This window comes from Chiloscyllium punctatum, chromosome 30, assembly GCF_047496795.1.
Source record: "Chiloscyllium punctatum isolate Juve2018m chromosome 30, sChiPun1.3, whole genome shotgun sequence".
In the NCBI taxonomy this organism is placed as follows: Eukaryota; Metazoa; Chordata; class Chondrichthyes; order Orectolobiformes; family Hemiscylliidae; genus Chiloscyllium; species Chiloscyllium punctatum.
The window spans coordinates 46,913,532-46,940,458 of NC_092768.1; the positions used below are offsets into that span (position 1 = coordinate 46,913,532).

General features: G+C 42.5%; 1 pseudogene; it reads left to right on the forward strand.

The window, feature by feature from the left end:
- The first annotated feature begins 1,534 nt into the window (after window positions 1-1,534).
- On the forward strand, window positions 1,535-25,509 carry LOC140455676 (uncharacterized; annotated as a pseudogene).
- Window positions 25,510-26,927: the final 1,418 nt, after the last annotated feature.

Consider the following 26,927-nt stretch of genomic DNA (forward strand, 5'->3'; position numbering starts at 1 on the left):
GTTTCCCATCAGCCTATCTCTGTAATATCCTCAGGAAGGAAAAAGAAAGACTTGCATTTATATGGAGCCTTTTACAGCTACCAAATACTCCAACGCTTGGTACTGCCAACAAATATTTTTAAAATGTAGTCACTTTGACTACAACGTTTCTTACATTACAATGTGTGCACAGCAAGCTGTCACAAACAGCAACATGATAATGACCCAGATAAACTGTTTTCTTGTTGGAGTTGATTTTGAAATTAATGTTGACCAGTTCACAAGAAATAACTCCATTGTTCTTCAAACTATTGCCATGGGATCTGTACCAACATCTCAGAGAGAGAGCAGAAGGGGCCTCATTTGAGATCCCATCTAAAAAAAATGGCTCCTCTGAAAGTTGGGCTTGGCCACATTCCTTTTGTATTGGCCCAATCTGTGATTATGTCTGATTCAAAGAAGGGTTCTCCAGTATAACCCTGGGTCACACAATCATTTCTCAATTTGATCAGGAGTGGGGACAAGATTCACTCACATGAGAGACTGGTGACACTGCCTCAACTGATCTACTGCTGAAATCCTTATCCATACCTTTGTGGGCTCTGGATTCAACTATTCTGGTGGTCTTGTGGCTGCGCTCGTATAAAATCATGCAATGATCCCAGTTTAGACAGGCCATTTGATCCATTGTGTCTATGCGGTCTCTCTGCAGGAGGTACTCACTCACTTTCTCTTGAATGTATTTCTATATTTAACACTTCAAAGATAAAACTACTGTTTGCCAATACCTTACATGGTCATAGTGAATTGACAACTTACCTTACTCGCTACCTGACTACCTTTTCCATTGTCCTCACAGTGCCTGAAAAGGTTGGGCAGAGAAAATAAAGAACTATAGCCATGTGTCTCCTCCCTTTCACAATCCACTGTGAAACAGTCATAATTGAGAAGTCAACCTTTTTAGTAAATGAGGGGTATTGGGAGGAAATCATGTTTCCTTTTCCTATTTTACAGAAGGATTGCACTGTACTACACCAGAGAATACAGAGAGGATAGACACTATAGATAGATCCTGACCATCACCCAAGGAACAACTGCACAACTGCGGGAAGTCATCAAGTCTATTCACAGTATTGCTCAATCCAGAAAAGGTCGGACAGGGAAACTATCATCTGGAAATCAATCGGGTCAGGAGAATTTTGACATATCATCCACTCTCCGTGTACATCAACGCATTCACACAGGAGAGAAACCATTCACATATGAGGTGTGTGACAAATCATTCACAGACTCATCGACCCTCTGCCAACACCAACGTATCCACACAGGGGAGAAATTATTCCCATGCCAGGTGTGTGAGAAATCATTCTCATCGTCATCGACCCTCCAGGCACATAAACTGGTGACTGGCCTTCCATCAGATCCAGTCTTTCTGAAGGTTCAGCTGTGGGTGATCAGTGAGGGTGAGGCTAGGAAGGAGTGTGAGTGGGTTCCAAGTGTGGTGAGAGCTTCAATCATTCATTGAGCCTCGTGAACCATTGACTCATTCAGACTGTTCAAGTGTGAGTTGTGTGAGGCTCATAAGATCTCCTAAAACACAAGGTATTTCTGTTATCTGAATGTTAACTTATTCGGGTCACTTCATGGAGGTTGAACAATTCATGTGTGAGGTGTGCGGCCAAGCTTTCCAACACAAATCAATACTCATGACTCATAGATACATTCACTTTATGCAGAAGCCATTCAAGTGTAAGGTGTGTGATCAGAGTTTTGCACATTCATCGGGCCTGGTGAATCACCAGCGTATCCACACTGGGGAGAGACCATTCACATGCACTGTGTGTGACAAATCCTTCTCACGGAAATCGAGGCTGCTGCTGCATCACAGGATTCACACTGGCGAGAACCATATACCTGTGAGGTGTGTGCCCAATCATTTACGGAACCATCAAACCTCCGCTCACACCAACGTGTTCACACGGGAGAGAAGCCGTACAGATGTGAGGTGTGCAACAAACTATTTTCACAATCATCGACACTCCTGCTCCATCGCAGGATTCATACCGGAGAGAAACCATACACCTGTCAGATGTGCAACAAACCATTTGCGGACCCTTCTAATCTCCGTGCACATCAACGCATTCACACTGGTGAGAAGCCCTTCAAATGTGAAGTGTGTAACCAGGGATTTGCACAATCATCAGGCCTGGTGAAACATCGCCGCATTCACACTGGAGAGAAACCATTCACGTGTGACGTGTGTCACAAATCATTCTCGCAGTCGTCAACCTTCCTTGAACACCATATATTCACACTGGGGAGAAACCATTCACATGCAAAGTTTGCATGAAATCATTCACGTCATCATCCACTCTTCGTGTACATCAACGCATTCACACAGGAGAGAAACCATTCACTTGTGAGGTGTGTGACAAATCATTCACAGACTCATCAACCCTCCGCAAACACCAACGTATCCACACAGGGGAGAAACCATTCCATGTCAAGTGTGTGAAAAAGCATTCTCATCCTCGTCAACCCTCCAGGCACATAAACACGTTCACACCGGGGAGAAACCATTTATGTGCAAAGTGTGTGAGAAATCATTCTCACAGTCATCGAACCTTCGTACTCACCAACGTATTCACACAGGGGAGAAACCTTTCAGATGTGTGATGTGTGATGAGTCATTCTCCAGGTCATCTGTCCTTCTTGTACATCAGAGGATTCACACAGGGGAGAGACCATTTATATGTGACGTTTGTAACAAATCATTCCTGACATCATCAGACCTCCTTCTCCATCAGAGGATTCACACAGGGGAGAAACCATTCACTTGTCAGTGTGCAGTAAGTCATTCTCGAGATCATCAAACCTCTTGCTCCATCAGAGAATTCACACGGGGGAGAAACCATTCACATGTGAGGTGTGTGGCAAATCATCTCAAGGTCATCAATTCTCCTAGTCCATCAGAGGATTCATACAGGGGAGAAACCATTCAACTGTGAATTATGCGATAAATCTTTCACACAGTCATCTACCCTCCTTGTACATCAACACATTCACACAGGTGAGAAACCATTCGTGTGTGAGGTATGTGAGAAATCATTTTCATCATCATCAGATTTATGCAAACACCAACGTATTCACACAGGAGAGAAACCGTTTAAGTGTGAAATGTGTGACAAGTCTTTCCCAGATTCATCAAATCTCCGCAGACATCAACGCATTCACACTGCGAAGGAACTATTCAGGTGTGAAGTGTGTGACATGGCTTTCACCCAATCAGCATATCTCCTGGTCCATCTATGCACTCACACAAGAGAAACCCCATCAATGTAAATTCTGCAATAAATGCTTTCATGCAATTCTTGGATCTCCAGGATCATCATGGAAACTACATGGCCAACTTCTTGCTCAGTTTGCCCTCAGAATGTGAACCTGTACACAGTCTCACTGTGCAGGATGTTCAGTGGGACTGGGACACAGAACAAAATGCAGCTTTCACTCCATCAAACAACTAGTGATGACATCACCAGTGCTGAGGGATTATGATGTAACAATGGAGTCACCCTGCAGTGTGATGTCAGTGAAACAGGACTTGGAGTAACCCCCATGCAGTGAGGACAACCCACTGTGTTTGTATCCAGAACATTAACACAAACTGAACAACACTAAACAGATGGAGAAAGTTGGATGAGATATATCTCCATCCCCCTGGTTGTCACCTTCCACCCCACCAACCTCCAGATACATCATATTTCCACCATTTCTGCCACCTATATACTGACCCCACCACCAGAGATATATTTCCATCTCCACCCCTATCTGCTTTCCGGAGAGACCATCCACTCCGCTACTCCCTTCTTAGGTCCACGCCTCCCAGCAACCCACCCTCCACTACGCCTCCCAGCAACCCACCCTCCACTCTTGGCACCTTCCCCTGCCACTGCAAGAAGTGTAAAACCTGTGCCCACACCTCCCCCTCACCTCTGTCCAAGGTCCCAAAGGTTCCTTCCATATCTGACAAAGATTCATCTGTACTTCCACACATGTCATCTGTTGTGTCCATTTCTCCCAATGTGGTCTCCTGTACATCAGGGAGACAGGACACCAACTTGCGGACCATTTTAGAGAACATCTCCGGACACCCAAACCAAACAACCTCACCACCCTGTGGCTGAACACTTTAACTCCCCCTCCCACTCTACCAAGGACGAGCAGGTCCTGGGCCTCCTCCACTGCCAAACCCTAACCACCCGAGGGCCTGGAGGAGGAACGCCTCATCTTCCACCTTGGGACCCTCCAACCACACGGGATCAATGTGGATTTCACCAGTTTTCTCATTTCCCCTTCCCCTACCTTATCCAAGATCCAACCTTCCAACTTGGCACTGCCCACTTGAACTGTCCTACCTGTCCCTCTTCCTCCCCTCCGACCTATCACCCCTTCACCCCCTCGTTTATCTACCTATCACTTTCACAGCTACCATGTCCCCATTTATCTCTCAGCCCCTTTAGATCATGAGTCTCATTCTTGAAAAAAAGCTTATGCTCGAAATATCAGTTTTCCTGCTCCTCGGATGCTACCTGACCGGCTGTGCTTTTCCAGCACTACACTTTTTGACTGCAGATCTCCAACATCTGCAGTCCTCGCTTTCTCCTTATTGATTTTTCTTGTCAGGATTTCAACCAGTACCTGTTTGGAAGAGAGAATTTAGCCACAAGATAATTAAGAATATTTTGTCAAGCTACTTCTTCAAGGGAAGCAGAGGTACATCACTGACACTGTTGAGAACTGCTCTGTCTTTAAAGGAAGTTGAGACTAATACACAGTATGAACTGCTCTGGAAATCATCAACCCAGCAGATATGTTGGATCTGACAAAACAGAGATCTTCCTCAGACCATTAAACTACACAGCAAGGTGAATGTAACAGGAATTTGTGATGAAAGGATGGCCTGAAACCATCCAGGATATCCCTGTAACTAACAGAGTACTGGACCAACAGAGAATAGTTGATCACCTCAGATGGTGTCCTGTTCAAAGGGTCATTTACTGTAGAGAAGAGAAAAGAGATACTGAAACACATTCCACACAAACCATCAAGGAATCAATGATAGTCTGAGGAAGATAAGAGAAGTGGTCTCCTGGCCAAACATGAGCAATAAAATGAAGGACCACATCAGCCAGTAGCAATATTTGTGATGAACATCAAACTAAACATGATAAAGAGCTGCTCATGACTTGTGACATCCCAGACAGCCTTTGGATGAAATTTCACTGGAACTGGAACTGATATATTCATATGGTGAAAAGTGTGGTGCTGGAAAAGCACAGCCGGTCAGGGAGCATCCGAGGAGCAGGAGAGTCAACGCTTCAAGCATAAGCGCTTCATCAGGAATTCCTGATGAAGATCTTATGCTTAAAATATCAACTCTCCTGCTCCTCGGATGCTGTCTGACTGCCTGTGCTTTCACAGCACCACATTTTTCAACTCTGATTTCTAGCATCTGCAGTCCTCATTTTCTACTATTCATATGGTGGGGATTTATACAAGTTGCTGTCATTGCATAGTTCAGGCATTATAGCAGTCATTTTTAATTCATGCATGAAGAATTCAGTAACTTCTTGAGTGTTTGGGAAATTTAGCACAACATACTATCTCCACAGCAGTGAGAATTGCCAAAGGGATAATCTACAAATCAATTAGATCAAGCATAGATGTGTTCAAGGCAATCTTTGGAAAAACACAACAGTTGAAGTCAGGGATAATTATTCTGTTCAGTGACTGATGTCACATTCCACCAGACTGCTCTTCCAATCAGCAAAAACTTGTTGAGGGTAGAATTAGTAACATAAGAAAGTGACACGATAAAAGTGAAATGATAGCAAAATTTTAATTTGATGAAGCTGCTGGTGAACTGGTCAGAGTGCAGACATTCACTGTATTCAACAGAAGCCAGCTCACTTGACTACTTGGGATGTGTGGAGAGACATTTTCACCTCAGTTGTACTTGGTGAAAGTCAATGATAAGATAAATTGTCACATCATAGATAAACAGTGCAAATGGAGGGGCAGACAGCCAATGAGGCAGATCTGATTTCACCAAGTGAGCAAGACACTTGATGACTATCAGTTCCAGAAGTGGACTATTTGCCAACCAATGCAACAATTAATCATCATCAATATTCATCAGTTGGCAACAATGTTCTCCGAAAAGGCATTGTTGCATCTGGAACCAACAGCCACTGTACAAAAAGACAATAACAACTCATACAGGTACCATACGGTGACATAGAACATAGAAAAATACAGCGCAGTACAGGCCCTTCGGCCCTCGATGTTGCGCCGACTGAAGCCTACCTAACCTACACTAGCCCAATAACCTCCATATGCTTATCCAATGCCCGCTTGAATGACCATAAAGAGGGAGAGTCCACCACTGATACTGGCAGGGCATTCCATAAACTCACAACCCGCTGAGTAATGAAAATGTGACATGAATGCTTTAAAGATAATGTGTGCGATAAGGAATAGGGACAGACAAACTTGAAACAGGATAGTAAGAACAGTTTTTTTAAAAATTCATGTGTGATTCTTGATGAATTATGTGTGTAGAGGCACTCATAAATTGTAATGCATGCAGTCTTTTTCCTTTTGTAAGAAAATGGGAATGTTTTTTTTGTGAAACTCTTCACATTGTGGCTTCCTATGTTAATGTGACCTCAATGTTATTATGTAAATAAACTGTTTGGGCCAAGTAACAATTTTACACACCACATGGTACATTGTTTAAAATTCAAATTATTCCAAATATTTCCAGAGCAATATGAGTTTTCAGAAACTTGGGAAACTGACTGCAGAAATAGAGGAGACTCTGAGCAGATCAGATGAGGATTTAAACTAATCATTGTCCCATCTGAATAAAATCTCACTTTGTGCAACTGCTGTCTCAGTTCCCCTGGTAAACATTTGACAGAGATTTCCAGTTTGGGAATAGCACTGTTCATCCTCAGAGGGTTTCAAGCTGACAACATCAGTATGGGATGTATCATCTCAGGTGTGTTTGACAACAGATCAGAAGAGGAAGATCCACAGCATTCAAGGCTGCAATCCCACGCAGTGATGGCATTAGCATATGCACAGGAGCAAAGAGGTTGTGTCAGAGGAACACAGGAGATAGAGGAATATGAGGCAGGTCTCATAAAAAAAAGCATGCAGAGAGATGGAGTAGCTGAGCTTTTATTTGTTATTCTTATCATATACAACTGATCAAGTAAAAATGAGACAGTGTTCCTCCAGGACCAAGGTGCTACACAGACAGCACGAACTTCTCAATTATGCACAGGGTGGCATAAATGCCATAGAAGTGCAAAACACACAAATTAAAGTGTAATAAGAGAATGATAATTAATAGACATTGTTCTAGCAGCAATCTGAAGTCATGCAAAGAATTTCAGGTGGGAAAGAAAGTGATCATACAATACTAAGGAGCCTGATGGCCTCGGGAAGAAACTGTTGCAGTGGATGTGAGAGACCGAATGCTCCGGTATCTTCTGCCAGATGGCAGGAGGGAGACGAGTTTGATTGAGGGGTGTGTGGGATTGTCCACTCCTCTCTAAGCCTTTCGGATGCGGCATATCTGTAAATATCTGTAGGGGAAGGAAGAGAGACCCTGATGATCTTCTCGGCTGTCCTCACTATGCGTTGTAGGGTCTTACGATCCGAGATTGTGCAATTCCTGAGCCATGCAGTGATGCAACAGTTCTAGATACTCTCAATGAACCCTTTGTAGAATGTGGTGAAGATGGGGTGTGGGAGATGGACTTTCCTCAGCTGATGCAGAAAGTAGAGATGCTGCTGGGCTTTCTTGGCTATGGATTTGGTGTTGAGGGACCAGGTGAGATTCTGTGCCAGGTGGATGCCAAGAAATTTGGTGCTCTTCACAATCTGCACAGGGGAGCTGTCGATGTCCAATGGAGAGTGGTCGCTCCATGCCTTCCTGAAGTCAACAACCATCTCTTTTGCCCATGTTCAGAGAGAGGTTGTTGACTCTGCACCAGTCTGTTCGCCACTGCACCTCCTCTCTGTATGCTGACTCATTGTTGCTGCTGATGAGACCCATTACAGTCATGTCATCAGTGAACTTGATGATGTGATTCGAATTTATAGGAGAGAAACTAGACACAGGTGACAGTTCAGGGCTAGGGCCGGGAGGAGTATTAATATAAGTTTGTCCATAGGGGGTGGGTTAGTGGAACAGAGGGAAGTGGCAGAGGCATTTGATGGGATTGTTTCAGTATGCAGAAGTCAGAAACTAGGGAGCAGATATTTCCTGTGCAGAAGTCAGAAACCGGGAAGTAGATATAAAGTCATTGATGGAAGGATTAGAGGGGGGTTGAGGAGCGATATTTTTCACCCAGAGGTGGTGATGGTCTGGAACTCTGTCTGAAATGCTGATAGAGACAGAAATCACTCATAACATTTAAAAAACTCAGAAAAGAACTTGAAGGAAGAATGTCCCCACGTTTAAAATGGGTATGGAATAACTCCACACAGACACTGTTCCATCAAGCACTCAGAGAGAAGGTGCAAAACAAGTCAGATATAAAGTCAAGCTCAGAAATTACTGGCAAAGCTCAGCAGGTCTGGCAGTATCTGTAGAGAGAAATCAGAGTTAACGTTTCAGGTCAAGACAGGTAATGGGAAAATGTTCTGCTGCTGCTCTTAGCTATTCTCGTGAAGGGGTATGTTGGCATGCAATAAAACGTTGATCTTTTTTACATCAACCTTATACTGGAGAGAGTGGGCAGAGGGGCTCCTCATACATCCAAAGGCTTTATTCTTTTCCACAGATCTTATTGTCTGAGGGAGAGAGGAAGGTGGAAAGAATTTAGCATGTTATGAGCTTTTAATTCCCCATGAGTTTTCTTGTTAACAGCTTCATTGTCATAGCATTACTTCTGGTTTTCTCTGTCCTTCAAACTTATGCATCACATCTGCTGTCTTCTGTTTGATCATAACTTTTTTTTAAGAAGGATGTACTTCTGTATGTGCTTAACTATTTACATGCTCATAAAAGAGTCAATCTAACATGCAATCTTGAGATTGAAGAAAAGGGTATTTTCATTAAACTTTTGCTCATCTGGATAAACGTCATGTCCTGGATTTTCTCGTGTCCAGAAAATTGTTTTTCCTGTGTAGATCAGAGGTGCGCCACTGTTAGATACAATCCCCCAGCCCACTGCCTCCACCGGACCCAACACCAACCCTTCCAGCCAGCAGTCCCTCCAATTTTCTTCCCAGCTGTGTGGTCCTCTGAGGCCTGCACGCAGTCGTGCCTTTTGTACATGCAAGTCAATGCTGTGATCAGTATGTGATACCAATCACCACAAATGGAACATCAGAGCAGTATGCAGTTAGAAGCAATGTTGTTTACACTAACATTTGGGATGCTTTGCACTCTGACTACCTAACGAATTGGCACCTCACTCCTACCCATTTGGTATTCATACCCCCGGCTCTCTATCCACCCAGCACCCTAATACTGCTCAAAATTGCTGTAAATAGCTCAGCAGGTCTGGCAGCATCAGTGGAGAGAAATCAGCATTGACATTTCAGGTCCAGTGACCCTCAGAACTGAGGAACTTAACACAGCTCTCCCTTTACCTACTTTTGCCAGCAGCTCTAAAAGTAGCTGTCAGGACTTTTACATTTCAGAATAATGCAGCTGACTATTTGAAAAGGTGGTGTGATCTGCCTTCCTCTGATAGTTCTGCCCAACAAAAGGACTGTCATATTTCACATTTCTGAGCAGAATCTCCAATCAGAAATGTGGAGCACCCTTCTTTCATTAAAAAAAGGCCAGAAATTGTTACTCCTCAGGAAATCCATCCTAATAGAAATAAGCGCCATCTTTCACACTCTGATGGCCCACACAACTACAAATTATACAGTAGGGAAGGATAGATAGATCACCTTAAAGTGTATAAGTGAGGAGTATCTGGTGAATGACCCAGTGGTTGTCTTGGTCAAATGTTCCTCTGCTAGCCATGATGTTTCTGTGTAAAATAACATTCATTAATTTGTTTTTTTTTTCCCCTTGAGATGATGGTGTTGAGCAAAACGTATGCAATAAAAAGTGTCTTCGGTCAGTCTGCCCTTCATATGCCTCAATCTGCAGACAGGACTTGAAGCTTGCCAGGAGGTTTGGAGAAAGAGAGAGAGCAAGGCTAAGCAGCCACTGCTGCTTGAACTTAATTAAGCAGCAACTCATACTTTGCCAAATATGTCTTTAATGCACAAAAGGGCTTGTGACTTGCTCTCTATTGTCAGGGAGTTGAAATTGAAATAAGGTTGATTTTCATGTCTTCCAAAAGGGAGCACAATTACCTCATACCGGCAAGATGTGCTGAGTAATTGTCTTCTGGACCAGTTGATTAAACAGTTGAAACTCAAATCCTTGGCTTAATGTTTTGTTCATGGACCCATAGATCGAGTCTTCCATATTCCCAAGGGTTTTATTGTCTTTACAGGCCCTGTGTCTCCATCTCAATGAAATGGAGTGTATATAGGGATGCAAATCGGAGCAGCCATTTCTGATTCTAATTTCTAGTCATCCTGCTTAGCCTGTGGCTCTTTCTTTAAAAAAAAGTATTTTTAAAAGTTCAAGTTGAAGCTTCCAGAAACTGGATTAAAATCAATTTCAAAGAGTACATCTTCATGAGACTGAAACAGATAAACACATCCACTTGTTGCAGCATGACATCATCCTCTTCAGCCTTCTCTCTAGATTCTTCGAATGTATTCTTAATCACCATTGTATTTATCTTTTTGGTGTTCCGACTCACTCCACATCCTAAAATTCTTGATTTTACTTCATCCACAATATTTTAGCATCACTTCTGATTCTGTTAAGTAGTGCTGTGTCTTCAGCAAGTTTGTTATATTCTTGCGTTGAATTTTCTCCCTTGAGTTACATTTAATTCTCTGAATATTTGCGTATACATTAAATATTTTTGTTGATGGTACACAGTTGAATCCTCTCTTCACTTGAAACATAGTCAGAGGGAAATTGAGAAACAAACTTGTAAGGAGATCTCAGCTATCTGAAAGAATAATAGGGTGGTTATGGTAGGGGATTTTAACTTTCCAAACATTGACTGGGACTGCCATAGTATTAAAGGTTTAGATGGAGAGGAATTTCTTAAATGTGTACAAGACAATTTTCTGATTCAGTATGTGGATGTACCTACTAGAGAAGGTGCAAAACTTGACCTACTCTTGGGAAATAAGGCAGGGCAGGTGACTGAGGTGTCAGTGGGGGAGCACTTTGGGGCCAGCGACCATATTTCTGTTCATTTTAAAATAGTGATGGAAAAGGATAGACCAGATCTAAAAGTTGAAGTTCTAAATTGGAGAAAGGCCAATTTTGACGGTATTAGGCAAGAACTTTTGAAAGCAGATTGGATGCAGATGTTCGCTGGAAAACATCTGGAACGGCTGGAAAATGGGAAGCCTTCAGAAAAGCGATAACAAGAATCCAGAGAAAGTATACTCCAGTCAGGGTGAAAGGGAAGGCTGGTAGCTATAGGGATTGCTGGATGACGAAATAAATTGAGGGTTTGGTAAGAAAAAGAAGGAAGTATATGTCAGTCCTTAGAAGAGTATAAAGAAAGTAGGAGTATACTTATGAGGGAAATCAGGAGGGCAAAACGGGGACATGAGATAGCTTTGGCAAATAGAATTAAGAAGAATCCAAAGGGGTTTTAGAAATATATTAAGGACAAAAGGGTAACTAGGGAGAGAATAGGACTCCTCAAAGATCAGCAAGGTGGCCTTTGTGTAGCCACAGAAAATGGGGGAGATAATAAATGAATATTTTGTGTCAGTATTTATTGTGGAAAGGATATGGAAGATATAAACTGTAGGGAAATAGATGGTGACATCTTGCAAATTGTCCAGATTGAAGAGGAAGAAGTGCTGGATGTCTTGAAACGGTTAAAGGTGGATAAATCCCCAGGACCTGATCAGGTGTACCCAAGAACTCTGTGGGAAGTTAGAGAAGTGATTGCTGGGCCTCTTGCTGAGATATTTGTATCATCGATACTCACAGGTGAAGTGCCGGAAGACTGGAGGTTGGCAAACGTGGTGCCGCTGTTTAAGAAGGGTGGTAAAGACAAGCCAGGGAACTATAGACTGGTGAGCCTGACCTCGGTGGTGGGCAAGTTGTTGGAGGGAGTCCTGAGGGACAGGATGTACATGTATTTGGAAAGGCAAGGACTGATTCGGGATAGTCAACATGGCTTTGTGCCTGGGAAATCAGGTCTCACAAACTTGATTGAGTTTTTTGATGAAGTAACAAAGAGGATTGATGAGGGCAGAGCAGTAGATCTGATCTATATGGACTTCAGTAAGGCGTTTGACAAGGTTCCCCATGGGAGACTGATTAGCAAGGTTAGATCTCATGGAATATAGGGAGAACTAGCCATTTGGATACAGAACTGGCTCATAGGTAGAAGACAGAGGGTGGTAGTGGAGAGTTGTTTTCCAGACTGGAGGCCTGTGACCAGTGGAGTGCCACAAAGATCGGTGCTGGGCCCTCTACCTTTTGTCATTTACATAAATGATTTGGATGCGAGCATAAGAGGTACAGTTAGTAAGTTTGCAGATGACACCAAAATTGGAGGTGTAGTGGACAGCAAAGAGGGTTACCTTAGATTACAACAGGATCTTGACCAGATGGGCCAATGGGCTGAGAAGTGGCAGATGGAGTTCAATTCAGCTCAATGTGAGGTGCTGCATTTTGGGAAAGCAAATCTTAGCAGGACTTATACACTTAATGGTAAGGTCCTAGGGAGTGTTGCTGAACAAAGAGACCTTGGAGTGCAGGTTCATAGCTCCTTGAAAGTGGAGTCGCAGGTAGATAGGATAGTGAAGAAGGTGTTTGGTATGCTTTCCTTTATTGGTCAGAGTATTGAGTACAGGTGTTGGGAGGTCATGTTGTGGCTGTACAGGACATTGGTTAGGCCACTGGAATATTGCTTGCAATTCTGGTCTCCTTCCTATCGGAAAGATGTTGTGAAACTTGAAATGGTTCAGAAAAGATTTACAAGGATGTTGCCAGGATTGAAGGATTTGAGCTACAGGGAGAGGCTGAACAGGCTGGGACTGTTTTCCCTGGAGTGTCGGAGGCTGAGGGGTGACCTTTACAAAATTATGAGGGGCCTAGATAGGATAAATAGGCAAAGTCTTTTCCCTGGGGTCGGTTAGTCCAGAACTAGAGGGCATAGGTTTAGGGTGAGAGGGGAAAGATATAAAAGAGACCTAAGGGGCAACGCAGAGGCTGGTACGTGTATAGAATGAGCTGCCAGAGGATGTGGTGGAGGCTGGTACAATTGCAATATTTAAGAGGCATTTGGATTGGTATATGAATAGGAAGGGTTTGGAGGGATATGGACCGGGAGTTGGCAGGTGGGACTAGATTGGGTTGGGATATCTGGTCGGCATGGACGGGTTGGACCGAATATGTCTGATGTGGAAAGTGTAGAGATGCAAATTGTGGCTGAATTAGCACACTTGTATAAGTTAGAAGATTATAAGTACAAGATTTGCTCCAGACGTTTGACCACTGAAGTTGACATTCCATTGCAATACACTGTCATGCACCGTAAGAGCTACGATCTTTCAAGTCAGTTAAACCAAGGCCTCATTCATCCTCTCAGGTGAATGTTAAAGATCGCATGACACTATGTCATAGAAGAACAGGGGATTTATCCATATGGGCCAATTTAGATCCCACAACCAAATGCAGAAAAATAAAATAAAATTGGTGGTGTGTTGAATAGTAGGAGAATAGCATCACGTTACAATAGGATATAGATAAGTGGCAAATAAAATTCAATCTGGATAAATGTGAGGTAAAGCACTTTTTACAAGGCAAGGGAAGACATGATGACTCCGGGAACCACTGAAGGTCATAGGAATCTTGATGTGCATGTACACCGATCCCTTAAGGTATCAGGACAGGTATACAAAATGGTTAAGAAGGTATATGGTATACATGCCTTTTTTAGCTGAGGCATAGAGTTTAAGAACAGGAAGGTTATGCTAGAACTGCACACAAAGTTGTTTAGGCCCAGCTAGAATATTGTGCATAGTCTGAAATCCACATTACAGGAGAGATGTGATTGCACTGGTGAGGATGGCTGCAGAATTGATTACCAGGATGTTCACTGGGCTAGAGAGTTTCAGTTTTGAAGACTGTTTGGACAGACTGAGTTTGTTTCCTTGGAGCAGAGGAACCTGAGTGGGCACATGATTGAGATGCATAAATTATGAGGAGCATAGACAGGGAAAACGTTTTTTTCCGTTGATTGAAGGATCAATAACTAGGGGAATAGATTTATTCTAAGGGAGCAGGAAGTTTAGAGGGGATGCGAGGGAAGATTTCTTTTCACCCAGAGGGTGATGGGAATCTGGAACACACTGCCTATAAGGGTGGTAGAGGCAGAACCTCTCATCAGATTAGATTGCCGACAGTGTGGAAACATGCCCTTCGGCCCAACAAGCCCATACCAACCCTCTGAAGAGTAACCCAACCTGACCCATATCCCTCTGACTAATGCACCTAACACTATGGACAATTTAGAATGGCCAATTCACCTGGCCGGCACATCTTTGGATTGTGGGAGGAAACCGTTAGCACCCGGACAAAACCTATGCAAACACAGGGAGAATGTGCAAACTCCACACAGACAGTTGCCCAAGGCTGGAATTGAACCTGGGTCCTTGGTGCTGTGAGGCAGCAGTGCTAACCACTGAGTCACCGTGCCACCCAACATTAAATAAGTATGTAGATACTTGTGATGCAAAGGCATACATGGCTATGGGCCAAATGCTGAAAACGGGATTAGATGAGTTTGGTGAATCATAGAATCCTTCCAATGCAGATAGAGGCCATTCAGCCCATTTAGTCTGCATCTATCCTCCAAAGACCATTCCAGACAGAGCCAGCCCTATGCCCCACACCCTATCCCCATAGTCTGTTCTACTATAATGCAGTAGTTGCGTTCTCATGCGACCTTGTGTGACAGAAAATTGTGCAATAGAAATAATGGGGGCGATGGGAAAAACAGGGTTAGGAGCAAACCACCAAGAATATCAGTAAAAATTGAAACAAAAATAATAGTTAGCCTAACACAAACAATAGCATAATCTAAATAAATGTTAAAATCATATATTTTAATGAAATAATATAATAAATTTAACACTTTAATGGGTTTCTAAGTATGCTGAGTTACAGTACTGTATTAAGAGGATCATCTGAGGATCATCATCAGCATTATCATTACTTTCGGTGCAGTTCTGGGTGCAGTGTTGTGACAAAAGAAAATATTTAGTCCACAAGTGGACGCCTGTGGTTCATTGTCCTCAGAATGTTTCTTGGGGATTGGCTTTAAATAAAGCATCTGGTTCTTTCTTCTTTCATGAAGAAGCTGTTCATAGGATGCCAGGTAATTCTGAATGCCACGAACTGCTATCCTGCTGCTTTCTGCCATGTAATCATTTTCTTCGAAGAGCTGCATCTGCTTCTCAGTTTTCCTCAGGATGGGAAGCAAAAGAGAAGTGAAAGTTCTCAAGGTGCTGCATCCTGGATTTCATCTCAAGCTTCAATTTCCCTTGCAGCAACAAGTTGTTGTGGCTCAGTCTCCACTTTTTCAAATCCAACTTGCTTTGCAAGAGCGACACAATGTTCTTTGATTTCTGGAAGCTCCTCTGACAGTTCAACGCCTTTAAAATCATAAAGAAAATCTGGGAGAAGCTTCTGCCAAACTGCATGCAAGCAGGTATAGACAGGATAGAGGGAGTGAATCCTTAGAAGAGTATAAAGGCAGTGGGAATATACTTAAAAGGGAGATCAGGAGGGCAAAAAGGGGACATGAGATAGCTTTGGCAAATAGAATTAAGGAGAATCCAAAGGGTTTTCATAAATATATTAAGGACAAAAGGGTAACTATGGAGACAATAGGGCAGATCAGCAAGGGGGCCTTTGTGTGGAGCCACAGAAAATAGGAGCGATACTAAATGAGTATTTTGCATCAGCATTTACTGGAAAAGGATATGGAAGATATAGACTGAAGGGAAATGGATGGCGACACCTTGAAAAATGTCCAGATTACAGAGGAGGATGTGATGGATATCTTGAAACGCATAAAGGTGGGTAAATCCCCAGGACCTGATCAGGTGTAGCCTCAAACTCTGCAGGAAGCTAGGGAAGTGATTGCTGGGCCCCTTGCTGAGATATTTGTATCATCGATAGTCACAGGTAAGGTGCTGGAAGACTGGAGGTTGGCTAACATTGTGCCTCTGTTTAAGAAAGGTGGTAAGGTCAAGCCAGGGAACTATAGACCAGTTGGCCTGCGTCGGTGGTGGGCATGTTGTTGGAGGGAATCCTGAGGGACAGGATGTACATGTATTTGGAAAAGCAAGGATTGATTAGGACGAGTCAACATGGCTTTGTGCGTGGGAAATCATGTCTCACAAACTTGATTGAGTCTTTTGAAGAAGTAACAAAGAGGATTGATGAGGGCAGAGCAGTAGATGTGATCTATATGGATTTTCAGTAAGGCGTTAAGACAAGGTTCCTCATGGGAGATTAATTAGCAAGGTTAGATCTCATGGAGTACAGGGAGAACTAGCCATTTGGATACAGAACTGGCTGAAAGGTAGAAGACAGAAGGTGGTAGTGGAGGGTTGTTTTTCAGACTAGAGGCCTGTGACCAGTGGAGTGCCACAAGAATTGGTGCTTGGTCCACTATTTTTCATCATTTATACAAATGATTTGGAAGTGAGCATAAGATGTATGGTTAGTAAGTTTGCAGATGACCCCAAAATTAGAGGTGTAGTGGACAGTGAAGAAGGTTACCTCAGACTACAACAGGATCTTGATGAGATGCGCCAATGGCTGAGAAGTGGTAGATGGAGTTTAATTCAGATAAATGCGAGGTGCTGCACTTTGGGAGACCAAATCTTAGCAGGACCTATACACTTAATCCTGAGAGAGTGTTGCTGAACAAAGAGATTTTGGAGTGCAGATTCATAGCTCCTTGAAAGTGGAGTCACAAGTAGATAGGGTAGTGAAGAAGGCGTTTGGTATGGTTTCCTTTATTGGTCAGAGTATTGAGTACCGGAGTTGGGAGGTCATGTTGCAGCTGTACAGGACATAGGTTAGACCAGTGTTGAAATATTGCATGCAATTCTGGTCTCCTTCCTATCGGAAAGATGTTGTGGAACTTGAAAGAAAAGATTTACAAGGATGTTGCCAGGATTGAAGGATTTGAGCTACAGGGAGAAGCTGAACAGGTTGGGGCTGTTTTCCCTGGAGCATCGTAGGCTAAGGGGTGACCTTATAGAGGTTTACAAAATTATGAGGGACATGGATAGGATAAATAGACAAAGTCTCTTCCCTGGGGTGGGGAAGTCCAGAACTAGAGGGCATAGGTTTAGGGTGAGAGGGGAAAGATATAAAAGAGACCTAAGGGGCATCTTATTCACGCAGAGAGTGGTACGCGTATGGAATGAGCTCCAGAGGAAATGGTGGAGGCTAGTATAATTGCAACATTTAAAAGGCATTTGGATGGGGATATGAATAGGAAGGATTTTGAGGGATATGGGCCGGGTGTTGGCAGGTGAGACTAGATTGGTTGGGATATCTGGTCAACATGGACGGGTTGGACCGAAGGGTCTGTTTCCGTGCTGTACATCTCTATGACTCTATGACTCTCGTCCTTACTGACTTCACCCCAGACCTCCACAATGATATCAATGGCATTCTTAATGTTAAAGTTCTTCCAAAATTGAAGAACACTGTCCTCATTATCCCCTTCAGTAGCTGCAATCAGTTTCCTGATTGTGTGCCTTAAATAAGAAGGTATAAAACCTGCTATTGCACCCTGGTCCGTGGGTTGAATGAGAGAGGTTGTGTTTGGAGATAGAAATGGCACTTTGATGTTTTCAGAGAGCTCACCAATGATGGGAGGATGGCTTGGTACATTGTCTTGAATGAGGAGAGTCTGGAAATCCAAAGCTTTTCTCCTGCAATTATTTCTAAAAACAGCTTCAAAAACATCAACAATAAGGTCTGAAAAAATTTGTCCTGTCATCCAAACTCTTTCACTTGACCTGAGGTAAATGCCTAGAGTGGACTTGAGGTAATCAGGGATGGAATTGCGTAACAGCCAATGGGAGTTCACATTCTAAAAGCAAATTCCACAATTCACCAATCATGTTACAGTCAAATTGCGTTAATGAAACATACGTTATAGAATGAACTGTATTTATCATGACCAATTGACCTAACCTGCACATGATTGTGACTGTGGGAGGAAACTGGAGCACGAGAGAAAACCCACGCAGGCATAGGGAACTCCACAAGTCTCCCAATCACTGACCCACCTTGCCGTGTGATTGTTTTTGACCAGCACACACATGTTGGCCTGAAAGGTCTTTTTTTTCTGCTCTAGGTCTCAATGACTGTATGACTCATCCCTCTGTAACATCACCCATTTCCAAATAGCTCCTATTCCTGCATTAGACCATCTGCTGTTGAAATCCTTATCCATGCTGCTGTTGCTTCTCAACTCGATCCAACTATTCCAATGCTCTCCTGTCCAGATTCCCATCTTCCCCCTCCACAAACTTCAGATCATTAAGAATGCTATTCCCACACTAGAAACCTCTGTCAAACATTTACCAGGGGAACTGAGACAGCACCTGCAATAAATGAGCCTTTATTCAGATGGGACAATAACACCTTTAAATCTCCACCTGATCTGCAGCTCAAACTCACCCCCATTTCCCTGGTCAGTTTCCCATGTTTCAAGAAACTCATGTTGCTCCAGAACTTGGCTGATAGCCAAGTTCGGTACCCATGGGAATGGCCTCAACCAGGACCTTGGGTTCATGTCACACTACATATGACCCAACTGCACTACACACACACAGACATCCACACACACGCACACAGACAGATGTACACTCACAGACACACATACAGACACAGACACTCTGACACACACACATGCACTTCTACACACTCACGCACACCTTCTCTCATACTCAAGCTCTCTCTTATACACTCACACATACACTCCCACACGCACCCTCTCACAGACTTATACCCCTTTACACTCACAAACTCTATCACAGACACTCATAATCACCCCACCACCAATAACCACCCACATGCACACACACACACATATATAAGTTTGTGGGTGAATTTGTATTTACAGAGTTATTTTATTTTGCTCTAAAACTGTATGAATCCATGTAAGATTCTGTAAATCCCTTTTTAGATTAGAATCAGTCTGAACATTGTGGCACAGATAGTCTCACACAGGGAACCTCACACCTTAAATATTTTTTTTGATGGCTGACCTCCTGCTCTTTGTTTTTACACCCCCACACTACCGCCTAACTGCGGTAGTGCTTATTTTTACCCCAGCACCCATGTTGTGTGTGTGCAGGTGTGAGACACAGTGAGAGACACAAGGTGCACAAATCTTTATTCAAATTTCCACCACCAGGAAGAAAGGAAAACCTTAAATGTATTATCTGGACCGACATGACACCAATTGTTAAAGTTCATGTGAGAATGTAACTTTAAAAAAGTTCTGCGATTTACATATGAAAGAACTGAACCCAACATGTTCATTCCAAAAGTTGAGAGACTTAACAAACAATCCAGGACTTTTTCAATATATAATTTCAGTTACATCACACTGTGAACTTTTGCTCTAAATTCTATGTCTTACGATCCTGTACTCCACAACCACCTGATGAAGGAACAGCGCTCCGGAGAACTATAACCTGGTGTCATATGATGTATACCCCAGTCCAACACCATCTCCAAATCAGAAATATTTGAATTGATTGTGAGAGACGTCAATCAGAGAGCCCACCCACTCTGCCCATTGTCTCCTCTTCCTCTTCCAGAGCTGGTTCACTTCCTATAGGGACTGAAAACCAAGTGAGGAGATCGTGAGTGAAGGAGCAGCTTTCATACAAATTGTATCCCATAATATCCACACCAATCTTCAGGCAGTCTGACTATCCTGTGGTCAATCAGGGGTGGAAATGTCCCTTATGCTGTGTGAGAGGATCCAGCTGAGAGAGCTGTTTACTTGGTGTTTTGTGCTGAACTGTTTGACTGGAGCTGTGTGTTGGATATTGAGTGTGTTTATTGGAAGCATTTTCCTTCTAATTTCCAGACTGAGTTTTGTTGATGGCTCATTCCTGAATATGAGAAGGTGAGGTGTCATTATCTGGGAGGTGCAGAGTGTCTGAGAATTCTAACTGATTCAAGAAATAGAAACAGGAGTAGGCTTTCGGCCCCGACAACCTGCTTTACTATTCAGTAGTATCACAGCTGATCTAACATTCATCGTGTCTATTTTCCTCCAGTTTCCCCATTACCCTTCACTTCCCTTATGATCAAGAATCTTTATATCTCAGCCTTGAATATACACAAGGACACTGCCCCGAGACCAGAGAGTTTCAAAGCCTGTGAACACGCCGAGGGAAGAAATTCCTTCTTATAATATTCTTAAATTGGAGCCCCTTTATTCTGAAACTATTCCTTCTGGTCCTAGATTCTCCCATGAGGCGAAACATTCTCTCAAAATTTACCTTGTCAAGCTCCTCAAGCTCTTTCACCTGTTATTCTTTCAAACTCCAGTGAGTAGAGTCCAAAGTTGTTTAATGTTTGCTCATAAGTCAGTCCCTCCATACACATCCTTTTGAACCTTTGCTGAATTGTCTCCAATGAAATTATATCTTTGCTTAAATTAGGGGAACAAAACTCACAGCACACCAGATGTGGTCTCACCAGCACCTTGTATAATTACAGTAAGACTTCTCTATTTTTATGCTCCAACCTCCTTGAAAGGGCTAACATTCCATTAACCTTCCTGATTACCTGTTGCACACAGAATAGAATGATCGAATCCCGACAATATGGAAGCAGGCTATCGGCCCATCAAGTCCACGCAGATGCTCCGATAAACATCCGACCCAGACCCACCCTATCCCTGTAACCTCGCACTTCCCATACATGTGTGCTGGCTTTCTGTGTTTTGTGCATGAGTACCCTCAAATTTGTTAGTGTTGCAGCTTTCTGCAGTTTTTCTCCATTTAAATAATATTCTGTTCTTTTGTTCTCCCTTCCAAAATGAACAACTTTACATTTTCCCACATTAAATTGCATTTGCCAATTTTTTGCCCATTTACTTAACCTATCAATATCTCTCTGTGAACTGTTTGTATCCCTCCCTCAACCTGCCTTTCTATTTTTGTATCTTCTGAAAATTTGGTTACAGTATATTCACTTGATTCTTCCAAGTTATATATTGTAAACAGTTGCGATTCTAGCACTGATCCCTGTGGAGCCCCACTGGTCATAAGAATATAAGAACCAGGAGTAGGCCATCCACCCTTCAAGCCTGCTCTGCCATTCAATAAGATCATGGCTGATCTTTTCATGGACTCAGACCGACTTACACGTGCTCTCACCATAACCCTTAATTCCTTTATTTTTCAAAAAAATATTTACTATAACTTTAAAAACATTTACTGAAGTAGTCTCAACTACTTCCCTGGGCAAGGAATTCCATAGCTTAACTATCTTCTGTGTGAAGAAGTTCCTTCTCAATTCAGACCTAAATCTGCTCCGTCTAATCTTGAGGCTCTGCCCTCTTGTCCTAGCTTCACCTGCCAGTGGAAACATCCTCTCTACCTCTATCTTATCCATTCCATTCGTGATTTTATATGTTTCTATAAGATCCCCCCCCCCATCTTTTTGAATTCCAATAAATATAATCCCAATCTACTCAGTCTGTCCTCATAAGCCAACCTCCTCAACTCAGGAATCAAACTAGTGAACCTCCCCTGCACCCCCTCCAGTGTCTGTACATCCTTTCTCAAGTAAGGAGACCAAAACTGCACACAGTACTCCAGGTGTGGTCTCACCAACACTTTGCACAGCTGCAACATTATATCTCTGCTTTTAAACTCAACCCCTTTAGCTATGAAGGACAACATTCCATTTGCCTTCCTAATCACTTGTTGTACCTACAGACCAACCTTCTTTGATTCATGCACAAGGACACCCAGGTCCCTCTGCATAGCAACGTGCTGCAACTTTTTACCATTCAAGTAATAATCTTTTTTACTGTTACCCCTACCAAAATGTATGACTTCACATTTATTAACATTGTATTCCATCTGCCAGACCTTTGCCCACTCACTCAATGTATCTGTGTTCCTCTGCAAAGAATCACAATCATCTGCACAGTTTGCTCTGCCACTCATCTTCATGTCATCTGCAAATTTTGACACCATACACGTGGTCCCCAACTCCAAATCATCTGTATAAATTGCAGATAATTGTGGCCCCGATCCTGAAGCACACCAATAGTCACTGATTGCCAGCCAGAATAGCACTCTTTTATCCCCATTCTTTGCTTCCTGTTAGTCGATCTATCCTCTATCCATTACCCCAACACCAGGATTTATCTCATGAAGCAGCCTCTTGTGCAGCACCTTGTCAAAGGCCATTTGGAAATCTGAGTACACCACATCCATTGGGTAGCTGTTGTCCACCTTGCTCAAAATGTCTTCATGGAATTCCAAAAGATTTGTCAAGCATGACCTGCCATTCATGAACTCATGCTATTTCTTCTTTGATACCAGACTCACACATCTTCTCTACTACAGAGGTTAAGCTCACTGGTCTATAATTCCCCATCTTTTGTCTACCTCCCTTTTTAAACAGTGGCATCACATTAGCTGTTTTCCAATCTGTAGCTCTCTCTAGCTCGCATTGACTTTCCTCTTGTGATGAACTTTGGAGAGATTGTTTGCTCTGCCACTTCAGAAGGAAGTTCAGAGTCAACTCTATCATGTGGGACGAGAGTTATATGGAGATAAAACCAGACAGTTGTAGCAGCTTCCCTTCCCTGAAGGACAATACTTGTGTTTTTTGGGCATTCTGAAAATTTCCTTCATTTTACTTTGATTCTGTTCCACAAATTCCAAAGTTAATTAAATTCACCTTCACAACACAGAGTGGTTGAGGTGAAGAGGAGAGACATCTTTAAATGAAACTAGATAAGCTCACGAGGGAGAAAGGAACAGAAGGTTCCGTTGATAGGGTGAGATACAGGAGAGTGAGAAGACACTTGTGTCAACTATGAACATCAAAATGAAACAAATAGGCCAAATTATCACTGTAACGCTATCTACGTACCTTTCTGGGATTGGAGTTGAACTCACAATCTCTGAATTGTTAATCCAGCATCATAGAAATTCATTGGCTTTGCCTGGTGACACATTTATTGAAATGTCTTTGAATGCCTCCTTCCAAGGTTTAACCTGAAGGCCTCAGGTTACATTTGACAGTTTTGCCCAGTGCCTTAGCTGATAGCTGAAATTGGGATGTGCACCTAACTTCCCAGGATAAGCCAGAACCTTTTAATCAGCTACACTGAAGTGTTAGATTCCTGAGGATCTGACACATTCTGTTCAGTGGGTTTTCTTCAAGTTGTTTTTGAAAACAAGGGAGATGTTTCATTTCTCTTGTATGTTGGTTATATTTTATACTCTAACAGTAAACTGGTCTTCACCAGCAAGACTAGAGTTCATAGTGAATTGAGAGAACATCTTACACTCCTGACCGTCTTTTCCATTGCCCTCACGGTACCTAGGAAGATAGGGGACTGAGTGGAGAAAAGAAAGTAGTCACATTGTTTGCTCTTGGTCACTATCCAGTGTTCCTGACAGAATCAGAGGGTGTGTGACAGTCAAATGCGGAAAAAGAAAGCATTGTGTCTCCCCCACCCCCCCTCCATCCAAAGTGCACACAACGAGGGAATAACTGACTGGCACTCACTGTGGAACAGTCTCTAACTGAGGAATCAGCCTCTGCAGCAAGGAGGGAGAGGGAGTTAAAGGAAATCATGTTTTCATTTCCTGTTTTACAGAAGGATTGCACTGTACTAGGAAGTACAGAGAGGATAGGTTCCACAGATATATCCTGACCGTGACTCAAAGAACAACTGCACAACTGTGGGAAGACATCCAGTCCCTTCACAGCATTGCTGAACACAGAGAAGGTTCAGGAGTGAAACCATCATCTGGAAATTGGTCAGGTCAGGGGAGCTTTGACATATCATCAGATCTGAAACTGGTCAGTGGTGTGGAGCCTTCCATCAGAAGCAACCTTTCTGAAGGTTCGGCTGTGGATGATCGCTCAGGATGAGACTGAGAAGAAGTGTGAGTGGACTCCAATTTGGTGAGAGCTTCAATCATTCATCGAGCCACATGAACTAGTGATTCATTCTAGAAGTGAGAGATTGTTCAAATACCAGGGATCTGAATAGAGTCCCGGAGCTTGATATGATCTCTTCACATACAAAGTACTTTTGTTGTATAAATGTTAACAAAAGAACAGCTACATGGAAAAGAAACCATTCACATGTGAGATGTGTAACAAATCTTTCTCAGACTCATCGAACCTACGCGCACACCATCGCACTCACACAGGGGAGAAAACATTCCAGTGTGAGGTGTGCAGCAAGTCATTCTCAGTGTTTTCAAACCTCCATAGACACCAACGTATTCACACAGGGGAGAAACCTTTCAGATGTGATGAGTGTAACAAATCATTCTCACAGTCAGAGAGCCTCCTCAGACATCAACGCATCCACACAGGGGAGAAGCATTTCACATGCAAAGTGTGTGACAAATCATTCTCACAGTCAGTAAGCCTCCACACACACCAGCATATTCACACGGGGGAGAAACCATTCCGGTGTGAGGTGTGTGAGAAATCATTCTCAAGGTCATCAGAACTCTTGCTCCATCAAAGGATCCATACGGGGGAAAAACCATTTACATGTGAAGTGTGCAAGAAATCATTCTCAAGATTATCAATCCTCCGTGTCCATCAGAGGATTCACTCAGGCGAGAAACTGTTCAAGTGTCAGACTTGCGACAAAGCATTCTTCCAGTCATCTACCCTCCTCGTGCACCAACATATACACACAGGGGAGAAACCATTCACATGTGAAGTGTGTGAAAATCATTCCAAAATTCATCAAACCTCCATGTACATCAACGTATCCACACAGGGGAGAAACCATTCACTTGTGATGTGTGCGACAAATCATTCCCAGATTCATCAAACCTCCGCAAACATGAACGCATTCACACAGGAGAGAAACCATTCAGGTGTGAGCTGTGTGACAAGGCTTTCACACAGACTGTGCATTTGCTGGTCCATCAACGCACTCATGCAGTGGAAAAACCATAAAGCTGTTGAGTTCTATAACAAACGTTTCACACAATGTTTGGAACTCCTGGAACATCAACAAACTCACATGGGGACTACCCAGCCAGGTTCTTGCCCAATCAGTCCTCAGACTGTGAAACCTGTATACAGTGTCACTGTGCAGGATGTTCAGTGGGAATGGGACACAGAACAAGAAGCACCTTTCACTCCCATCAAACAACTAGTGATGACATCACCAGTGCTGAGGGATTGTGAGAAAGTGAGGACTGCAGATGCTGGAGATCAGAATATGGTGCTAGAAAAACACAGCCAGTCAGCATCCGAGGAGCACAAGACTTGACATTTCGGGCATAAGCTCTTCATCAGAAATGAGGGACTATGATGTCAACAATGGAGTCACCCTGCAACATGATGCCAGTGAAAGAGGACTTGGAGTAACTCCTGCTATCCTGTATAGTGAAAGTGAAGATTAATGTGAAAACCTGTTCAATTCATCTGCCAGCTCCTTATTTTAGTAATTATCTCTACTCAAATTCTATAGTATCAATGCTCTCTTTGTTATTTTTGTTCCTTTTGAGATACTAATGAAAACTTGTGCTGTTTGTTTTTATATTTCTCACTAACTTTCTCTCAATGTAATTTTCCTCTTTTTTGTTATTCTTTCTGTTTTTATAATCAGTCCAGTCTTGTGACTTGTCATCTGTTTTTGCATAAATGTATGTTTTTTTCTTTAAGTCTGAAGCTATTTCTGCCTTTTCTAGTTAACTGTGGATACTAGATACATCCCTTGGAAGTTTTCCTACTCACTGGAATATATCTATTCTGTAAATTGTAAAATATCCCCTTAAGTACTGCATCTCTATTAACTTATCCTTTAACCTGATTTGCCAATTCACTTTATCCAGTTCTACTTTTGTGCTGTCATAATTGCTCTTATTTAAAGTTTTAAATATGGTCTTATTCCTGTCTTCCCAAAACTGAATATAAAATTCAATCATACTATGATCGCTGATGCATAATAATCTTCACGAGAAGATTATTAATTAATTCTATCTTATTGCGCAATACTAGGCCTAGCTGGTCAGCTCCAAAACATGGTATTCTAAGAAAATATCCAAAAACATTCTCTCAATTCCTCATCCAAATGGATGACACCTGACATTTTCTCATGATTATAACCCTTCCAGACAAGCTACCATTATTTATTTATTTCTCCTTCACTCTGTTGTGATTGATATAGAGAACCTGTACATCATTCCAACAGATGATTTATTGCCTTTATCGTTTCTCATTTCCAGCCAAACCATTTCCACATATTGTGCTAATATCATAATTAATTATCAGAGTTTTCCTAGTTTCCTGTCCTTCCAAAATATCCTGTACCTTTCAATATTCAGGTCCCAATCCATGTCATCCTGTAGTTATGTCTCTGTAGAGGCTACAAATATGACTTACTTATTTCTATTTTTGCTGTCAGTCCATCTTTATTTTGGCCATTCAAGCACAAAGACTTTAATTATATATTTTTCAAATGTAAGCATTTATATATTTTATTAACCTTTCCACCAGTTGCAATACCACGATGAACCTTAGG